Source organism: Ovis aries, chromosome 8, assembly GCF_016772045.2.
Source record: "Ovis aries strain OAR_USU_Benz2616 breed Rambouillet chromosome 8, ARS-UI_Ramb_v3.0, whole genome shotgun sequence".
NCBI lineage: Eukaryota > Metazoa > Chordata > Mammalia > Artiodactyla > Bovidae > Ovis > Ovis aries.
In genome coordinates this window covers 76488358-76510680 of record NC_056061.1, presented here as the reverse complement: position 1 = coordinate 76510680, position 22323 = coordinate 76488358, and the positions used below count along the sequence as shown (strand labels likewise).

The 22323-nt window shown below is 41.1% G+C and overlaps 1 protein-coding gene across 1 annotated transcript in view; it reads right to left on the bottom strand.

The window, feature by feature from the left end:
• The window catches only part of ESR1 (estrogen receptor 1), a 402846-nt gene extending 381095 nt beyond the window's left edge, over positions 1 to 21751 (bottom strand). Inside the window, exon 1 of the mRNA XM_042253635.1 lies at positions 21653 to 21751. The gene's annotated coding sequence lies outside the window, so the exon portion shown is untranslated. The remainder of the gene's footprint in view (positions 1 to 21652) is intronic.
• Between the last annotated feature and the right edge of the window lie 572 nt (positions 21752 to 22323).

Sequence of the window (22323 nt, the reverse complement as noted above, 5' to 3'; positions counted from 1 at the left end):
CTGTGTAACTCAGTTGAAGCTATGAGCCATGCTGTGCAGGGCCACCCAAGATACACAGGTCATAGTGGAGAGTTCTGACAAAACGCGGTTCACTGGAAGAAGAAATGGCAAACCACTCCAGTATTCTTTCTGAGAGAACCCCATGAACAGTATGAAAAGGCAAAAAGGTACGACACCAGAAGATGAGCCCCCCAGGCTGGAAGGTGTCCAGTATGCTACTGAGGAAGGGTGGAGGGCAATTGGTAATAGCTCCCGAAGGAATGAGGTGGCTGGGCCAAAGCAGAAACAATGCTCAGTTGCAGAGTGCCTAGGGGTGAAAGTAAAGTCTGATGCTGTAAAGAAAAATATTGCCTAGGAACCTGGAAAGTTAGGTCCATGGATCAAGATAAATTGGATGTGGTCAAGCTGGAGATGGTAAGAGTGAACATCAACATCTTAGGAATCAGTGAATGGGATCACAAAGAGTTGGACACGACTTAAAAACTGAACAACAAAGTACCAAAATATTTACAGTTTCATGGGCAATAGCATCACTGCTTTAAAAAACAAAGTGTTAGTCGCTCGGTCATGTCCAACTCTTTGCGAACCCATGGACTGAGCCCGCAAGGCTCCTCTGTCTGTGGAATTCTCTAGGCAAGCATACTGGAGTGAGTAGCCATTCATTTCTCTGGGGAACTTAAATAGATGCCCAAACAATGGCTACATGTTTTAATGGGAAGAAAATGTGGGAATGGATATTTCCTCAGCTGATTCTAGCTCCCAGCATCTGGCTGTCTTTGGTATCATAGAACCCAAACTTCCATATGACTAAGATTTTCACTTCTTATGAGAATATGTTGCTGTTGCATACATATAACTTCATACTGGATAGAAAATTCTAATCCATCTTACTTGCTACTGTGTGTCAGGTCAACAATATGAATAGAAAACTACTATAATTAGCTGTGTAAAATTGTAATGTAGACAGGTCAAAATAAATTGAATGAACCAAATTGAATCTTTTAGACTTAACCAACCATAATCAAAGTGTGTATTCAGGGCTCTCGTTAGCACATATCCAGACAGATAGACTAATAAAAGAAGTCCCTTCTCTTTGCTCCTGGCATAAAGCCAGGGATTACAATAAATGATACTAGAGTATATTTACTGGGTTGCAATTTACTTAGAGACAAGATTAAAGCCAAAAGATAGAGTCAAAACCAGGAGAAATAATAGCAAATAGGTACCAGTAAGAATGGAAATAGAGCAGAAAAGTAATCTGACCCAAATGGAGAGTGAAGAGAGGATAAAGGTAGCTTATTTGATAGTGAAAATGAGCACATATTGTTATATTGTATTCAATTCTTGGTTATTCATGTGTGATTTACCAATTTTTTGGATTATCCTTCCCTTTGCCAGTCTTCATACATGCATCTGAGTAATCTCCTGCCATCTTTAATTCACATGTACCCAGGAGACCCCAAAATAATGTTTACCATTAACCTACTTCAAATTCACTTAGCAAAGCAAACTTGATGGTATGGCTGTGGTTTACTGACCAAAGACCCTCTTCACCTCTCTAGAAATCAAATCTGATGACACACGTTCACTCACGAGAGAGAAGTCAGAATGGGAATTGAACTTGGTAAATGAGGATACCGGTCAACTAATCCTCGCCTATTGTCTTTTTGCTAAGTTAAATTGACCCAGATATAATCAGTCAACTCTACTAAGTGTTATTTTCGGGCAGGAAAGCATACTCATGGTTGATGAAAACCAAAAAAGTCAGTGCCCAAAGCCTGTAAAGGCTCACACTCAGAGCTCTTGACTTGAGTGGATGGGTTCTAAACAGTAAAAAAAAAAAAAAAAAAAAAAAGGAAATCATAAGAATTTGTCCCAGGCAATAGGGAAACAGTTATTTCATAGTGGAAATTTGAGCTCCTCATTTCAGTGGATTATGAGGTTCTCAAGGGAAGGGACTTTTTAAAATACTTTTTCTGTACTTCCTTCAGCACTGAAGCCCTTTGCCTGCAAGCATCATCTGAAAACCCATGTTTATAATGGCCAAGATCTGGAGTTACTTTTCTAAGCTCAAGTCTTGTTAATAACTGGATGATCTTCAGCAAATTACTTGATTTCTGAGTGAGCCCTCCCTAGAAAGTGGGAACAATGATACCCATTCCTAGAGATGTTGTAATGGCTAAGTAAGGTATTCTCTGTAAGGTGCAAACACTATGATGGGCCAAAAAAGGGATCAATCCATGAATAGGTAGTATTACTGTCACTATTGCTATTACTTGATTGACCCCAGGGATGAGCAAAGAAGATCATAAAAGAAACAAGCCTTTAAAGAATTGATTATTTAAATTAGAGAGTTGGATCTTCAAGAAAGAGAAAGAAGGCTTCCCTGGTGGTCCAGTGGTTAGGAATTTGCCTGCCAATGCAGGGGACACAGATTCAATCTCTGGTCCAGGAAGATTCCACACGTAGCAGAGCAACTAAGCCTGAGCACCACAACTACTGAAGCCCATATGCCTTAGAGCCTGTGGTCGGCAACGAGAGGCCGCTGCAGTGAGAAGCAGGAGCACCGCAACTAGAGAAAACCCCACACACAGCAACAAACACCCAGCAGAGCCAAAAAGAAAGAAAGAAAATTTTGAAATTTCTAAAAATGAAAGAAACAGTGGTAGCAGACAACCCCACGTGTGGGCACTATGCTAACCTACTAACATATTTTATGCATTTTATTCTTTAGGCTTTAGATTCTTTCAAGACCAACATTTACTGTTCATAAAGCCAAATAACTTTCGGAGAGGGAGAAACCCTGATGCTCTGTGTTGTTTACAACCAGAAAGGCAATGAAAATTGGGGAGGAGTGATTTTGGTGTTATTACCCAAGAGACACAAGATATAGGAATAACAAGCCCCAGGTTCATGGCCTGTAGAACCTCAGTGGTTTTGTTCAGACCTCTTTCATAGACCCAGCAAAGGCACACTGTCAGGCCTTTTCAGGATAATCAGCTTCTGATCCAGGACCTCAAAGTGTGAAGAGAAATTCAAGACCATTCTGAGACTGACAAGCATATAGAAACACAACAGTTGAGGAAAGGAGTGTGTGTGTGTGTGTGTGTGTGTGTGTGTGTTTGTGTGTTAGTCCCTAAGTCGTGTCCAATTCTTTGCAACCCCATGGACTGTAGCTGTCCAGGCTCCTCTGTCCACGGAGTTCTCCAGGCAAGAATACTGGAGTGGGTTGCCATTCGCTTCTCTAGGGGATCTTCCCAACCCAGGGACTGAACCCAGGTCTTCTGCATCGTGGGCAAATACTTTACCATCTGTGCCACCAGGGAAGCCCTGGAAAATTATGGGAGGGAAAGGAGTAATAGCCTTGAAAATTGTGTAGGGACCAAATACCCAATGGTTTACATTAGCTCTACTTTCTTCAGTCCCAGCTGAGTAGAGGATTCATTTTTTGGTTAAAATCCTTTTTCTTTCTTCCTCCTCATTGTCTATCTCCTTATTCTCCAAACTAGATGTCTGTGGCAGGCAGCTGAGTAGCTGTGAGGATTGTCTCATTGGAAGTAAGAGGCTCCAGCAGTTCATCCTGTTCCAGTTCTGATTCACGTGAGAGTTCCTTCATACGTGGTCAGACTCTTAATACAGGATTAGAACTATAGCTGTTTAGAATTCCAAAGCCAGAAGAGGTTTTGTAGGGCTTCTAAATAGGCGGCGGACTTCACAGGTGGGGTTAGTGGTAAAGAATCTGCCTGCCAATGCAGGCAATTCAGGAGACTCGGGTTTGATCCCTGGGTCAGGAAGATCCCCTAGAGGAGGAAATGGCACTCCATTATTCTTGTCAGGAGAATCCTATGGACAGAGGAGCCTGGAGAGCTACAGTCCATGGGGTTGCAGAGAGTTGACACAACTGAGTGTCTGAGCAGCAGCAGCTAAACAGCCAGGCCCTTGCATTCAGGCTCGGTAGGTTCCATGGACCCGGGAACAACAGTGCACCCCCACTCTCGGAATACTGACCCGACCAGTCACACTGTGCTTCTGAGGACAGTGGCCAAGCCTGGCATTGGTGATGTTAACATTTTGGTTAGTCACGAAATAAAGTCTTCACCCAGAAAACTTCATTTCCTATACAGCCGGTCCAATGAAAAATTTTCCTGAAATTTTTACTTCATTAAAACAGGCCAGTTCTACAATGAAGCAGTGACCTCATTGGGTAGTATATGCCAGTTTGATCCTTAGAGAAATCAGGGTTTACTCCACTGGCATCTCTAGCTGATTTTCAGACAGACCTAGGTCCTGCGCCCCAGCCCTCCCTTGTAATTTGGGCAGGCTACATAAAAATAAACCTTCCAGTATTACTCCATTGACTCAGACTGCCTGTGGTTTTAAACATTTTGAAGGTTAGCATGGTATTTACAAACCTGAGGAGGTTTTAATCTTTTATATCACATGCTAGTACTGGATTAGAGTTCCAGAAAAACATCTATTTCTGCTTTATTGACTATGCCAAAGCCTTTGACTGTGTGGATCACAACAAACTGTGGAAAATTCTGAAAGAGATGGGAATACCAGACCACCTGACCTGCCTCTTGAGAAACCTGTATACTGGTCAGGAAGCAACAGTTAGAACTGGACATGGAACAACAGACTGGTTCCAAATAGGGAAAGGAGTACATCAAGGTTGGATATTGTGACCCTGCTTATTTAACTTATATGCAGAGTACATTATGAGAAACACTGGGCTGGAAGAAGCACAAGCTGGAATCAAGATTGCCGGGAGAAATATCAATCACCTCAGGTATGCAGACGACACCACCCTTATGGCATAAAGTGAAGGAGAACTAAAGAGCCTCCTGATGAACGTGAAAGAGGAGAGTGAGAAAGTTGGCTTAAAGTTCAACATTCAGAGAACTAAGATCATGGCATCTTGTCCCATCATTTCATGGCAAATAGATGGAGAAACAGCGTCAGACTTTATTTTGGGGACTCCAAAATCACTGCAGATGGTGACTGCAGCCATGAAATTAAAAGACGTTTACTCCTTGGGAGGAAAGTTATGACCAACCTAGATAGCATATTCAAAAGCAGAGACATTACTTTGCCAACAACGGTCCATCTAGTCAAGGCTATGGTTTTTCCTGTGGTCATGTATGGATGTGAGATTTGGACTGTGAAGAAAGCTGAGTGCCAAAGAATTCATGTTTTTGAACTATGGTGTTGGAGAAGACTCTTGAGAGTCCCTTGGACTGCAAGGAGATCCAACCAGTTCATCTTAAAGGAAATCAATCCTGAATATTCACTGGAAGGACTGATGTTGAAGCTGAAACTCCAATACTTTGGCCACCTGATGTGAAGAGCTGACTCAATGGAAAAGACCCTGATGCTGGGAAAGATTGAAGGTGGGAGGAGAAGGAGACGACAGAGGATGAGATGGTTGGATGGCATCACCAACTTGATGGACATGAGTTTGAGTAAGCTCCGGGAGTTGGTGATGGACAGGGAGGCCTGGCGTGCTGCAGTCCACGGGGTCGCAAAAAGTCAGATATGACTGAGCGACTGAACTGAACTGAACTGGATTCACAAACTGCTAATAAATAGCCTCTCATATTGGCTTCCAGGCAATGGTGGCGATTTGTATTTTCACTGTAATGTATGCATAGCTTTTCAAGAGGTTTGCTAATTAGTTTAGAAATGTTCCGCGGAAAAAATGAGGAATGGCCTGGAAAGCCAGTTATTTTCTCTTTTAAATTTTAAATAAAAAACAATGTAATTACTTGGTGATCACAAATAAAGTGAAATGGTTACTTGTCCACCTAATATCAGCTTTTTTTCTCTTATGAACCTGCCAATTGACACTTTGAATAATTGAATTCAGTAGAAAGGATTCTCAATGACTGAGAATATAAGAATCATGTCTCTGTTTTGAGGTAGGTAATTGAATAAATAAAGTTTATATATGGAAGATGTTCTCCTATTTTAGGGTTAAGTTAAACACACACACTGACCCACAGACATAGAAAACAAAACTATGGTTACCAAAGGGGAAAGGGTATAGTATAAATCAGGAGTTTCAGAGTATCATATACATACCACTATATATAAAATAGATAATCAATGAGGACCTACTGTATAACACAGGGAACTAAACTCAGCATTTTGTAATAACCTATAAGGGAAAAGAATCTGAAAAAGAATATATATGTATTTCAATGTATATATTTGCATGTATAACTGGATCACTTTCTGTACATCTGAAACACAAAATTGTAAATGTTTTATACTTCAATAAAACATTTAAGCACACACACATTTTGCTTCCAATTAGTACAATACAACTGTCAAAAGAAAAAGGAGGTTGTGAAATTCAAATCAGGAAATGTTCTTACTTACTAGTAGCTATGGGAGAGCTCTGAGGGGGAAAAGAATAAAATAAAAGAGCTTTAAAAAAGAAAAAGTTTGGTCATTCTGTGTGTAAAGTGGACTACTGATCATTGTAGATACGCTGGTTAACGTCCCTGATCACACATAAAGAAACTTGGATCACACAGTGCATACAGCAGATGTAGCTTACAGACTGTATCCTGAACCTGGTCTCAAGAAACACATCAGTTACCCTGATCAGTTACCACTCTGCCCCTGGCAAAACATATCTGATAATCAAAGAAACTAAATGAAAAACCTTCCTTCAAACCGAATGGCTGAATTAGGTCTAACATATTCACGGAAGACAGGAGAGGAAAAAAAAAAAAAAAAAAGAAAGAAAGCTAAAATATTCACATATGTCTCAGTGGTGATTCCAAACCCAGATTAATGTCTACATCGTTTCTCAAAAAGAGCTTGCTAAGATGTGGTGCTACAATCTTAGACAATGAGAAGAAGTTTGTATGCTTAAGTCTTCTAGTTTGCTTCCTCGTTTTGTTTTTAACAGTGAGGGAAAGGCTTGTGTGGGTGGTTTCTAGAGATTTTCATAATTAAAACTGGTTTGATTATTTGCATAAATCAAACAAGGTGGTTGAAGATAAAGCAGTCTCAGTTATCAATAAGTTTTGGTGAATCAATGTTTCACATAACTGTTCAGCTCAAAATTTCCTGATCATTGTTGTTGTTCAGTTGCTCAGTCGTGTCTGACTCTTTGCAACCCCAAGGACTGCAGTGTAGCATGCCAGGCTTCCCTGTCTATCACCAACTCCCGGAGCTTGCTCAAACTCATGTCCATCGAGTCAGTGTTGCCATCCAACCATCTCTTGTCCTCTGTCATCCCCTTCTCCTCTAGCCTTCAATCTTTCCCAGCATCAGGTTCTTTTCCAGTGAGCTGGCTCTTCACATCAGGTGGCCAAAGTGTTGGAGCTTCAGCTTCAGCATCAGTCCTTCCAGTGAATATTCAGGGTTGGTTCTTTTACGATTAACTGGTTTGATCTCCTTGCTGTTCAAGGGACCCTCAAGAGTCTTCTCCAACACCACATTTCAAAAGTATCAATTCTTTGGTGCTCAGCCTTCTTTACGGTCCAACTCTCACATCTGCACATGACACCCTGTTCATATTCTTTTACAAAGCTAAGGAAGGCATAAGATATTTGCCATGGATGCCATTAGCAAGCAATCACGTGAAATTCATAGACCACCACCCACCCTACCAACTCAGATCCATAGGATGAATTCTGTTTTTTGTAGATCAATTTTGCTATTAGAGCAAAAAATGCTGGCCCACAGCATCTCCAAACATGAGTTCACCAGAAGCAGATTGGAATCTGTTGTGGCTGTGTTGTACGGGTTTATCACAGAGATTCAGACATTGCTCTATGACAGGAAAAGCAGTCACTATACAGAGTGAGTGAGAAATTTAACAATGCCACTTAATACACATTTTCATATTATCTACAAAACAACTTTCTTAATCCTGACTTCATGCAAAATTCTTCTTGAATTTTTACTTTATATAAGATATTCCAATGGTCTCCCTAGCAGTACCTCAAGAATATTCCATGGGCAATTTTCACTGTGAATTTCAAACATCAGCCTGAGCTATTGAAAAAAGGCCCTGGGTTATTTTTTGGGTGTTTTATTTTTTTTTTTTTTTTCAAAATGCTGTATACAATGGCTTTCAAAGTACAAGACATGATAGAGTGAAAAAATATTAACTCCTTAACTTTGTTTTTCTCTCTGTAATACTAGCCTGACTGTGTTTTTTCTTAATTCCAAGCAGCAGGGAATCTAATTTATGAACTTTTTCTCAATAAAAAAACAACAAATGGAAAGTTTAATGTTGAATTAAGGAGTTTTCAAGATTAGCAGGTACACAATGACAGATTTATAGGGGTCAAGGAATGACAACTATATTTTAGGTCTAGGAAACATCTGCTCAGAGTAAGTAGTTTATGGTTTCCATTTCAAATAGAAGGAAAAAAATGACATTGATCTAAGACTTTGGTAGTTTTATTTTTTATCTTTTAACCAAAGATAATCCAAACCCTATTCCAGTGGGTTTGTACAATTCCTTGATAAATTCTATGGACATCAAGGAGATACAGAAATTACTACATAAGGAAAGGATAAAGGTAAGAGAGAATCAAAGTTTTCAATGGAAAATTCATAAGCCTATGCTGTAGGTGGAAAAGGTTAATTAAATATAACATTTAATTAATCTAAAATTTGTTCTGCATGTACGACAATAGAGTGCATGGGCTTCCTCAGTCACCTCGACGTACTAATCTAAAAGAGTAAAATCCCTGGAAATACTCAAAAATCGACATGTCACAGATAGTAATACAGATACGGAGAAATTCTGCACAAATATACAACAACCTTGATAATGAATTCATCTTTTTTTTTAACTCTAGTCTTTATACTCATTCTAGATAATTACATGAAGCCAGGAGTTGGCTGTTCTCCAGTGACTTTGGATTGTGGACACTGACCAAACTGTTTGACATTTTACCCCGTTCCCTTCTATTTTCAGTCCACGTTTTCCCTCCATGGTGACTTTCTGGTTATGTATTATCTGGTTTTGGCAGTCTTTACTGCCCACTTCAGATAATTGCTCAACTCTCAACTTGGCTTCTTGCTGGGTAGGCTTGACCTAAGAGAATGGATGAAGAAAGAGCCAGCATTTTCCTTTGATCTCACAGAGCTCAGGATTCCATTATATAATCTACCATAAATCCTGGCTACAGAGATTGACATCAACTTCCAACCTTGCCATAATATGACAGTCCTCATTGATTCATTATAAATCCTGACATTTCTTAATTAACATGAACTCAGTACTTCAGTTCATCAGTGATAAGACTTTTTAAAAGTTGCCTTCTCAATATTTTTAAGGGTTTCCTTGATTAATTTTTCTCTTCTGCAATCTAAGCCTTAAATGCCAAATGTTCTAACTGGCTATCTGCCTCTAAGGTTTAAACTCACAGATGTTTCCTTGTGGCCACAGCAAATACCACTCCTCTGAGAATAAGTTTGATAAACAAAATTGGCAATAAATTTAGAACTGAAGAGCTGGATAAGAAATTTAAGGACAGCCCTGGATAAGAAATTTAAGGGCAGCGCTTGTTAGTTACACTTTCGTAAATCTACAAAGTTGTCTAGAGTACTCAATTCTCAAATATCGGTGTTGGTGAATTCTAGAAATCCCATCAACAAATTGGAGCCTTAAGCAATCCAAAAACTTCCTTAACAGTATAAATCCCTTCCCCTACTGAACTTTTTATCATGGCTGTTAACAAGTAGAAAATTGGCACACTTCAGTTTCGCTTCTCTTCCAAATGCCGAGGGAGGAGGCAAATGGACAGACTCCAGATGGTGAGAAGAAAGTGAAGCAAGGGCCCTGTGTAGTCTGAACATAGATAATTTGTGAGCTGCTCTGAATGATTAATACTCAACTCTATTAATATTGCTTATGCAACATGAAGGCCATAGTAAGCAGGAGGCCTTTGCCTTCTGCTTTTTCATTTCCTAGAAAACAACATTCTTCTATGAAACCTTTCCCTCACAAACTAGATTTGGAAATACCTCTTGGCTTGATTTGTGAAGCCTAAATAATCTGGAGGGGTAGGCCCACAGACCAACGTGAGCAATGTTCCTCATGCTGAATGTTATGATGTCACCCTGTCCCTGTACTTTTCTGCTTAAAATAAAATGCCTCAACATTGCCCATCAGGGAGCATCCTCAGGAGTGGAGTATTATCACTTGAGATTTATTGTAACTGAAATTAAATTATTTAGTGTGCTTGGCCTTTCCCCTCAACTCCCAACCCCCAACAAGTCTTTGCCTTTTCTTTTTTTTTTTTAAATTAGTATCCTTGCCTTCTATTTCTCCTTCAATTCAGTTCAGTCGCTCAGTCATGTCTGACTCTTTGCGACCCCATGAATCGCAGCATGCTAGGCCTCCCTGTCCATCACCATCTCCTGGAGTTCACCCAAACTCATGTGCATCGAGTCGGTGATGCCATCCAGCCATCTCATCCTCTGTCATCCACTTTTCCTCCTGCCCCCAATCCCTCCCAGCATCAGGGTCTTTTCCAATGAGTCAACTCTTCACATGAGGTAGCCAAAGTACTGGAGCTTCAGCTTTAGCATCATTCCTTCCAAAGAAACCCCAGGGCTGATCTCCTTCAGAATGGACTGGTTGGATCTCCTTGCAGTCCAAGGGACTCTCAAGAGTCTTCTCCAACACCACAGTTCAAAAGCATCAATTCTTCGGCACTCAGCCTTCTTCACAGTCCAACTCTCACATCCATACATGACCACAGGAAAACCATAGCCTTGACTAGATGGACCTTAGTCAGCAAAGTAATGTCTCTGTTTTTGAATATGCTATCTAGGTTGGTCATAACTTTTCTTCCAAGGAGTAAGCGTCTTTTAATTTCATGGCTGTGGTCACCATCTGCAACCAGGCCAAAAAGAAAGCACAATCTGACTCCTTCCCTTTATTCTCAAATCACAGGATCCATAAGCACAAAGCATGTCAGGCAGCTGCAAGAGATATCAGAGTCTTCTTTGTCTGACTAGAGTCCTAAATCAATAGAATGATGACATGTCTTTTATTCCCAGTGTAGATGCCCATGGATTTGATCGTGCTTTTACTTATATAAGTATCTCAAGTCACTGTTCTAAGTGGAGATTGCTGAGAGCAAGAATTACAGAATCATAAAGTGGTATAGCAACAGGGCGCACAGGGCACCCCTAATACAATGCCTTCATTTAATTGATGGGGGAAATGGAACTTCAAAATTGGACTTGTTCAAACAAAGCAGGAGGCATAACACCTTCTGATTTCAAAAAAAAATATTATCAAGCTACAGCAATCAAAACAGTATTGTACTGGTATAAAGACAGATATATGGACCAACAGAATGGGAGAGTTCTAAACAAATTTACATTTACATAGTTGATTGGTCTTCAACGAGGTGCCAAGAGTACACAGTGATGTACTGTACTGTGTATTGTCTCTTCAGTAAATGGTGTTGGGAAAACTGGATTCTACTCAGAAAACAATGACATTGAATACTAACTTACACAGTATGCAAAATTCAACTCAAAATGGATTGAAGACTTGAACGAAAGACTCAAAACTGTAAAAATCCCATAAGAAAGGGGGGAAAGCTTCATGACATTGATCTTGCCAATGATTTAACACGTATGACACCGAGAGCACAGACAACAAAAAACAAAATAGACTGGTGGAACTGCGTCAAACTAAAAAGCATCTGCACAGAAATATTCAACAAAGTGAAAAGACAACCTACAGAGTGAAAGAAAATATTTGCAAGCCATATAACTGAAAAGAGTTAGTCTACAAAATACGTAAGGAAGTCATACAACTTAATATCAGAAATACAAATAATCCAATTTTTAAAGGGCTAAGAACTTGAACAAACGTTTCTCCAAAGATAAACATATGGCAAATGGATACATGAAATAATGCTCATCACCACTGATCAACAGAGAAATGCAAATCAAACCACAATGAAATATCATTTACACCGTCAGGATGGCTGTTATTAAAAAGACAAGTACTGGTGAGAATGTGGAGAAATTGGAACGCTTGCATACTGTTGGTAGGAATGCAAAACAGGTTCAATTGCTATGGAAAACGGTAGGAAGTTCTTCAAATTTAAAAATAAAACTAGCAGATGACCCAGCAATCCCAGTCCTGGGTTTACATCCAAAAGAACTGAAATCAAGATCTGGAAGAGATATTAGCACTCCCATGTTCATTGCAGCACTATTCAAAGTAGTTTGTTCGGTGTGAAAATAACCTGAATGTGCATCCGGAGATAAACTGATTAAGCAAATGTGGTATATATTGGAATATATATGGAATACATAATGGAATACTATTCAGTCTTAAAAAGAGTAAATTTTTTAGTATGTGACAATATGGATGGACCAGAAGGACATTATGCTATGGGAAATAAGCCAGTCACAGAAACATAAGTACTGGATGATTCCAGTTATATGAGATATCTTAGGTAGCCAAATTAATAAAATTAAAGACTGGCATGGTGGTTACCAGAGGCTTGAGAGAGGAGGAAATGGGTTATTAATCAATAGACATAAAGTTTCAATTAAATAAGCCCTAGAGATCTATTGTCTGACTTTATTTATCTGGGCTCCAAAATTACTGCAGATGGTGATTGCAACCAAAAAATTAAAAGATGCTTACTCCTTGGAAGGAAACTGATGACCAATCTAGACAGCATATTAAAAACCAGAGACATTACTTTGTCAACAAAGATCCATCTAGTCAAGGCTGTGGTTTTTCCAGTGGTCATGTTATGGATGTGAGAAGTGGACTATAAAGAAAGCTGAGCACCAAAGAATTGATGCTTTTGAACTGTGGTGTTGGAGAAGACTCTTGCAAGTCCCTTGGACTGCAAGGAGATCCAACAAGTCCATCCCAAAGGAAATCAGTCCTGGGTGTTCACTGGAAGGACTGATGTTGAAGCTGAAACTCCAAGACTTTGGCCACCTGATGCGAAGAACTGACTCATTGGAAAAGACCCTGATGCTGGGAAAGATTGAGGGCAGGAGGAGAAGGGGACAACAGAGGATGAGATGGTTGGATGGCATCACCAACTTAATGGACATGGGTTTGGGTGGACTCTGGGAGTTGGTGATGGACAGGGAGGCCTGGCGTGCTGAGGTTCATGAGGTCGCAAAGACTCAGACACGACTGAGCGACTGAGCAACTGAACTGAACTGAGAGATCTATTGAACAACATCTATAGTTAACAACAATGTTTTTTCATTACTTTACTTTTTGTTTTGTATTGGGGTATAGCCAATTAACCATGCTGTGATAGTTTCAGGTGAACAGTGAAGGGATTCAGCCATACATATGGATACATGTGTATGTGCAGCTAATCCATTTTTTTGGAGTAGAGTTGCTTTACAACATTATGTTAGTTTCTACCGTACAGCAAAGTAAATCAGCCATATATATACATAGATCCCTCCCTTTTGGACTTCCTTCCATTTGTTAAGAAAATAGAGCTCATGTTAAGGGTTCTTACCACAATAAAATATTTTTTTAAAAGACTATTCAGCACCTAGTACAAAGTACCTATTTAATAACTACAAACAAATTAAAACAACCCTTAATCTAATCTAATAGAAATATGAACTCTTCTAAATCTACATTTTGTTTAAATAAAATAATTTTACTAGAAAAATATTCCAAGTTAATAGCATTTTACACATATATGAGTAACATATATATAACTTTTCAAGTTCTGTCACTTAATCTTCATTCCATCACTAGGAGCATCTTTAATCAATGTTTGGTAGTTATTATGCCCATTTTACAGTTGGGAAAACAGAGCCTTGAGCATGCAAGCTATTTGCTGAGATTATTTGGCACCTCAGTGGCAGAGTTATATCTTCTGAATCCTAACCTATTTCTTTCTCTGCTAGTCATTTTGGGAGCAAAAATATTTTTTACAACCATAAACAATCAAGATTTTTTAAATTGTATCACACCTCTCTTGAACTGGGGCTTCCCTGGTAAAGAAACTGCCTACAATGCAGGAGACCCCCATTCAATTCCTGGGCTGGGAAGATCCCCTGGAGAAGGGATAGGCTATCCACTCCAGTGTTCTGGCCTAGAGAATTCCATGGGATATACAGTCCATGGGGTCACAAAGAGTCAGACACAACTGAGTCACTTTCACTTTCACTTTTCACTTTCTCTTAAACTAGTTTAATCATCTCCAGAGTGACATGCTCACTCTTCATCTGAGAATTACAATTTACACAGCATTTTCCTAAGCTTAAGTTTTCATTTCATTCCAACCCTACTCTAGAGTGTCTACACCATCAGTCCAGAAGTCTGACAGTTACCTCTCAATTACAAAATAATCTCACACCACTCCCTGCAACCTTCTCACTCATGTTTCCACAAGCTGGCAAATGAGTCCTCAAATCCTTTATCCCCATGCCTTTACTTATGTTCTTGTCTTTCCTTAAATCTTCCTATGTAAACATTACCCATCCATTAGGGCCATGGGCAAATGTTACTTCCTATGTGAAACCATCCCTAACCATCTCCTCCCTCTCCGTCCCTCTTTCCCATTACCCCTCCCCCAGAAATAGGTTCCCTTCTTTGCTTTCACACCACATGTTGACTTTTCATGAAGCACTCATCACATTCTACTTTGCCATATTATAATATGTGACATGATGGTCATCGTGTAATAATCATATATCCTGTCATGTGCCTTAGTGACCATAACTGATAGCGAATGTCCCAGGACCTAGGAATAGGTCAGGCTCTATCACACACAATTATGAGCCCAACAGCCAGTGCAGGGCTTCCCAAGTGACTCAGTGGTAAAGAATCTGCTTGCCAACACAGAAGATGCAGGTTGGATCCCTGGACTGGGAAGATCCCCTAGAGCAGGAAATGGCAACCCACTCCGGTATTCTTGCCTGGAGAATCCCCTTGGACAGAGAAGCCTGGCAGGCTACTGTCCACAGGGTAGCAAAGAGTCGGACACAACTGAGTAAACACCACCACCACCCAGTGCATCCCAGCACCCCCGCGGCACTAGAGTGAGGTGGGCACAAACCCGTCATTGCACTTGAGACGCTTTCAGTCTGGTTGGGAGCAGAGACTCTGGACAGACGTTAATAAACCACAGCAGGGCCTTTGTAAATATTACTCATTCCTTAAATAAAATCGGGGGAAAAAACTGAACAGTGTGTGTCGAATTGAACTATATTGGATTCTAAGTAATCTCTAAATATCCTTTAGTAAAATTTGATGCAGGGAAGCCTGGGGGCAGGGCAGGGGTAGAGACTTTGGGGAAGGGTTTTGTGTTTCTTGCTAAAAAGGTACAGAGGCAGCAGTGTATGCCCTTTTGTCTTGAGTGGCAGCAGTTTCACTTGGTGACTGTAGAAACAAAAATAAGCAAAAAAAAAAAAAATGATGTAAGTAGAATTTTCAAAATTTCAAAGAAATCTATATTTGTCACATAGTTTTAAGGTGAAATATAGTCAAATGGATCATCGTATATGATGTGATCACCTCTATTACTTTACAGTACATGGTTTTAAGGAAGTGAATGTTGACAGGCTATAGTAAGTGGATGTTAGTCGCTCAGTCGTGTTCGACTCCTTGCAACACCATGGACTGTAGCCCACCAAGCTCCCCTGTCCATGGGATTATCCAGGCAAGAATACTGGAGTGGGTAGCCATTCCCTTCTCCAGGGGATCTTCCCAACCCAGGGATCGAACCCAGGTCTCCTGCACTGCAGGCAGATTCTTTACCGTCTGAGCCACCAGGGAAGCCCCAATAGTGAGTAAAGATGAGAGTATAAAAGACAGCTTTCTGTGAGATAGTTTCTTGTGGATTTCTTTGTGCCTTTTTCGAACTTCTGAAGGGAAATACCCCACTGAGACTATTTCTATGAACAGCAGAGGGAAGAAAGGTCTCAGAAATGTAGTTCATCCATTTGCAAAAAGGCTTTTAGGTCTTCTGAACCAACCTAGGGGAATAAGCATGTTTAGAGTGCTCGGCTGCTGGTTATTGGGTCAGAGTACAGTTTGGTGGGCTCGAGGAAAAAGAAGGAGAAGGCAATGGCAACCCACTCCAGTACTCTTGCCTGGAAAATCCCATGGACGGAGGAGCCTGGTAGGCTGCAGTCCATGGGGCTTCGAAGAGTCAGACACAACTGAGCAACTTCACTTTCACTTTTCACTTTCATTTATTGGAGAAGGCAATGGCGACCCACTCCAGTGTTCTTGCCTGGAGAATCCCAGGGACGGGGGAGCCTGGTTGGCTGCCGTCCATGGGGTCGTGAAGAGTCGGGCATGACTGAGTGAGTTCACTTTCACTTTTCACTTTCATGCTTTGGAGAAGGAAATGGCGACCCACTCCAGTGTTCTTGCCTGGAGAATCCCAGGGACGGCAGAGCCTGGTGGGCTGCCGTCTCTGGGGTCGCACAGAGTCAGACACGACTGAAGTGACTTAGCAGCAGGAGCAACAGAAGAAGAAGAAGAAAAAGAAAAAGAAATGCCAAAACCCCAGTGGGGTTACCGTCCCAGCAAAGGACAGGGACCCAGACCAGGGGCCGTGACTGCATAGACTTGTCCATTTCCCTAGGTTGTCCTTTTGTTGGGGCCTGTCTCTTCCCCCTCATGACTGCCAGTTCCCATCCGGGGCTGTGTGTTGTCGTCAAGGTAGTGAGAAAGGGAAGCTGGAAGGCTGTGCCTCCATCTGCATTCATTCTTAGCAGGAAACCTCAAAGAACTGAGAGTTGCTGATGACTATAAATAGAAGAGAGAAGCCAGTTGAAGCTCCTGATGGCCGAGGTTAGTAAAATGAAGCGCCAGGTGTGCAGCTGAAACAGTGTTTGTGGTTTTTTACAACAAAACTGGGAGGGCAGCTCCTGGCCCTTTGTCTTCTCAGACAAATCAGAGAGCATCCCAAGGACTACTGGGATGCCCTAGGGACAGGATTACAGAGAGGGAACAGGCTGACTCCCAGCCTGTCTGCCACTATCCCACCAAAGCCCCACCCCTCTGCCTGCCCTACTTACATTTCCCACCTGCCCCAGGGCCCAAGCCTCTCTGCCCACACCTCCACCACTGCACACACTCTCAGGCCTTTAGAGCACAAATGAACCCACCTTTCATCCCCATTTCATAGCATCACACAAGGGCCACTCTCACTCACGTGGTGACATGTAACTGAATCATTATTTATGCATTCTGCATCTAACACTTATGTTTCAAAAAGCTGAACTTTTTACAAAGTTCTTGTACTTACATTATTCAATTTAATCCCCATGAATAGCCATAAAGCTTCTATGAGTCAGATATCATTACCCAGTTTGCAGATGAAGATACTGAGACCCTGAGGATGTATGTTCTTATCTCTTATCAACCTAGATGCTCAGCTTGCTCCTCCAAGGCAAGGAACAATTCAGTTCAGTTCAGTCACTCAGTCATGTCTAACTCTTTGTGACCCCATGGACTGCAGCACTCCAGGCCTCCCTGTCCATCACTAACTCTCGGAGTTTACTCAAACTCATGTCCATCAAGTTGGTAATGCCATCCGGATGGTTATCTCATCCTCTGTTGTCCCCTTCTCCTCTCACCTTCAATCTTTCCCAGCATCAGCGTCATTTCCAATGAGTCAGCTCTTCGCATCAGGTGGCCAAAGTATTGGAGTTTCAGCTTCAACATCAGTCCTTCCAACGAACATTCAGGACTGATTTCCTTTAGGATGGACTGGTTAGATCTCCTAGGCAAGGATCATATGGATCCAAAACTTTAGAGATGAATGTTCTATCAAGGAATGGCTGGAAGTGCGGGCCTGGGAAACAGAGAAGCTTATCTTCTAGTCTTAGAACTCTCCTTTGTAAAGACACCTAACGCTGGGTACGTGACCTAAGTTTGCAAAGCCTTGGTGTCCTCATTTGTAAAACTGGAGCCACACTGTTGCTTACCACGTGGAATGGTTGTAAGAATTAAATGTGATCATGCTTATAAAAAGCATGGTACAAAATCAGAGCTCCCTAAAAGGGAAATACTAATACAATTGCTGTTCCTACCGCCTCGTGGGCATTAAGTGTTTGTTTATAGAGCCAGAGGGTGAAATCACTCCAGGTCTTTGGCATCGCATTGAATGAGAAATCAGGGTACAACTGTACACATGTACAGACTCAGGCTTGACCCAACCACCAAACCGAACACTTCTTCTGACAGCAAAATGAATGGGAAGCATTTGTACCGTTTCATTCATACTTGTCTCAGCAAGAATTTGCCCACTTTCTTTCCTTCTCCTCTTATCACAAATGGATGTAACTACCCTTAGGGTCACAAAGGAGAAGTCATAATGGAGGGTAGGATGTTAGGGATTTCTGCACCTTCTCTTCCAATACTTTATGCTCATTACAGACGCAGCAACATTGCACCCATGGCAGGCTCAGCTGACTGCTTTTGTTCTTTTTTTTTTTCAGGTCAGGTTCCCTCTTTGGTCCAATGGATGCAAACTCCTAGTGGCTGTGATACTGATCATGAGGTCTAGTCGTTTATTCCACCAACATTTAATATCAGGCAGTGTAACTAGGCTTGGAATAAAAATGACTTCATCCTATGGAGTTTCTAACATGTGAAGACTACAAGTGGTTTATTAAGTGGTTTAATCTCGTTTATTCCACACAATTAAATCCAGGGGCCACTCCTATTATCCCTACTTTACAGATGAGGAATTTGAGGCCAGAAGTTAAATCACACAACTAGAAAGTGATGGGCATGCTGGTTTGGACTCAGCCATCTCCTGTGGTTTTGAATCAAAATTGCTGAACATCTGAATCCTCACCAAAGAGGTTTGCTAGGGGAGACCTGAGCAGAAGCAGATGCTTTCCAGCAACATATTTTTAGGGGCAAATGGATAATGCAAGGATCTTCCTAGGTGGCGCTAGTGGTAGAGAATCTGCCTGCCAATGCAGGAGATATTAAGAGATGCGGGTTCAATCCCTGAGCCAGGAAGATCCCTGAGGAAAGGCATGGCAACCTACTCAAATATTCTTGCCTGGAGAATCCCATGGACAGAGGAGCCTGGTGGGCCACAGTCCATAGAGTCTCATAGAGTTGGACACAACTGAAGCAACTTAGCATGCACACAGGGATAACGCAAGCCTCGGCATCCTGACTCTGTCTCAGAGTGAGAAAGAAAAAAAATTTACACTCCTTAGAAAGAATCATAAACTCACTGATGTGCAAGGTTTTGTCAGGGTCCAGTGGAAATAAACCAGAGGGAGTCAACTGAATTGGTGCCTAGAAGGCAAGATCACCTTCCTCACCATCACCTTCATCAAAAGCCACCTGCTAAGACTTCCCTATAGCTCAAATGGTAAAGAATCTTCCTACAGTGCAGGAGACCAGGGTTCAGTCCCTGCATTGGGAAGATCCTCTGGAGAAGGGTATGGCAATCCACTCCAATATTCTTGCCTGGAGAATCCCATGGACAGAGGAGCCTGGCGGGCTACAGTCCATGGGGTCACAAAGTGTCGGATACGATTGAGCAACTAACACATACAAGTACCTTGCTCTAAAACTAGCAGTGGATTACACTCTGTGCAGGGAGCGCAACAGTGGGATTAAGGACAGACACAGCCATGATGGACATGAATGGGCAGGACCATTTCTCAACCGCTATGAGGGAAACTTAAGCTATGAATATTTTACAACCAATATCGATAATTTACTCAGAGCTGGGGGTCACTCTATTCTTGCCTACTAATCTTTGTACAACCTGCAACCATGAACAAGTTCTGTTCTCTGTTTTGGGCAAACTAAACCCTAGGCACCAGGCCCTGAGTCTTGGCGGTTGTACTGATCAACCGGACTAAATGAATATGGACAAATACTGAGAGAAGCCACAGAAAACCAGATGAGAATGTTTAGCAGAACTGCAGTGCAAATATTTACATCGTATAGAGGTTGAGAGTGGGTGTTAGCAGAAAGGAAGAGATTCGATAACTCTAAATCCTAAGCTGAATGAAAGATACAGAGTTAATTGAAATGAAAGATAACTGTTTGACTTCGTTCTTGCTGCAATTTTGAGAACATAAGCTTTAATCCCTTTCCTCAACTGTCATTGCCATAAAACAAAACAAATATCTCCAAGAGTCTAAGAAAAAATATCCAGCTAGGAAATAAGGCACTTACATTCATATTCAAAATTTTTGCTTTTTTTCCCTCCATGTTGTTGTCTCTAAGGATTATGTTATTTTTATTCCCAATTTATTTGAAACCTAATACCCTGTACAGTGTTATATCTAACCACTAGAATAGTATAGTCACGTGCATTAAATCCTAGTGGGCAATCTTCATAGGATGTTAACAAAATTGGAGCAAACATTTGCTTTGGAGAAATAGGAAAGGCTTATATAGAGTAGAAACAGGTTCTGAAGCCTACATCTCATAAGTATTCATCTAATTTCATTTCGTCTCTCGGGGTATTTTAAGATAAAATTCAAACACTGCAACCTCATATTCATAAATTCACTTTCAACATTAATATATACACCATATATACATCATAGAAGTGAGATAAACAAACATATATGTGTGTGTGTGTGTGTGTGTGTGTGTGTGTATAATATTCAAAACCAGGTGAGTTTCCCAGCAATCTTGTGCATGGAGTTACTTTGCAAGTCTGTTATATCTGGCCCAGAAAGCCAATAAAAAATCTGGCTTCTTTGAACAGAAATCAGTGCCATGATCCCAAGTCCTGATAAAGCTCAATCCTTACGTTAAGATTTTTTTTTTTTTTTTGATTATGTTGGCTACTATGGGCATGTCTGAGAGAGCGAAGACTGGTTACCCTCTTAGCACAGCACAGAACTTAGAACGTACTGCGCATTTCCTGAACCCTGTGGCATGCCTCTAACCAAAATGAAAGTACGCTGCCCTGTCTTTTGTGACTGCCACATCATTATTTAAGTAGCACTCTGCGGTGCGGGGAGACACTTATGTACACACCAACCCCCTGTAAAAAGTGTCCAGGAGCTTTCTTCCACAGGAGAGCAAACTGAGGCAGAAAGACCCAAGAGAACTTGCCCTGAAATCACAGGGCAATTTAAAGACAGGGTGGCTGACTTTTGGACTGCTAGATGGCGTAGCTTTTCAGAAAACTTGACTGCCTTCAGGAAACAAGTAATGGCTTATTCAGATTGCTCAGTTTCAACTCACAGAAGTTACGGCACCCAGAGATGATGAAAACAGGTAGTGTGTTCATGCTAGCCCGTGATCAGTCCAATTAATAATTCTTGAAATTCTGCCACATTTCAATAATCCAAAACCTCCTAGCTAGAGCTGGATCAAATAAATAGGCGTTATCTGGAGCAAGCAGACAGCCTGTCAGTGCAGTGCTAAGCAAAGGGTAGTCGGGTTGCCCTCTGACTCAGCTGAATATTATTTGAAAAGTGGATTTTTCACTGTACCAAGTTTAGACTTAACATTTCAACGTCATACTAATGCTTGCCAGCAACTTTGCAAAATATCCCTGGAGCATTAAGAGAAAAATGAACATCTTTTCACAGGAGAGGGAAGCTGTAAAGTTACATCACATTTGTAAATAGTAGCACATATAACAAAAAGAAAAAAGTATATATATACATATATGCTGAGAAGAAGAAATAGGAGTACCTGCTTGAGGAGGAGAATGTCACTGAAAGACTGTCTTCTTACGCTATAGAAGGGCAAGGGAAAGGAACATTAACCTTTCGAGTCCGTTAAGGAACTTCTGAGCATGGAGCCTTTATTTTCAGTTTTGGTGAAATCCGTTCTGAGGCAGTAGACAAGCGGCTGTTATGACCATGAAATTAGGAAATGCAGAAAACTCAAAACTAAAGAACTAGCACCACCATTTGACTAGGAGTGGAAAAGTCTTCTGTACAAAATAGAGGAGGGGGTGGCCTTTCTTTCTCCACACCAGGCCTGATTCTCACTGTCCTACCACTTGGGTCAAGACAGACATTTCACAAGGGTATAAGTCATCTGTTAATCTGCCTGAATATTTTTTCTTTTTTTATGAATACCAGCTCACTTTCTCTTCACTACTAATAAAGGTTAAAGTCTAGACAGGCATTTGGGGTTGGAAAAATAATAATCAAACATTCACTGGGCACATAAATTTTGTTACAGCTCAGAGCAGGAATAAGGATGCATGTTCAGTGAGCATTTTGGTAACTTTCTCATTCAACATTGGCTTGACAGCTTTGCACTGCTGGTCCCTGATCAGTTAGGTTCTTGACTTCAGTGTCCTGCTGAGGTTAACTTCTCTCTGCCTCTGAAGCCGTTCCTCTGCCATCTGATCG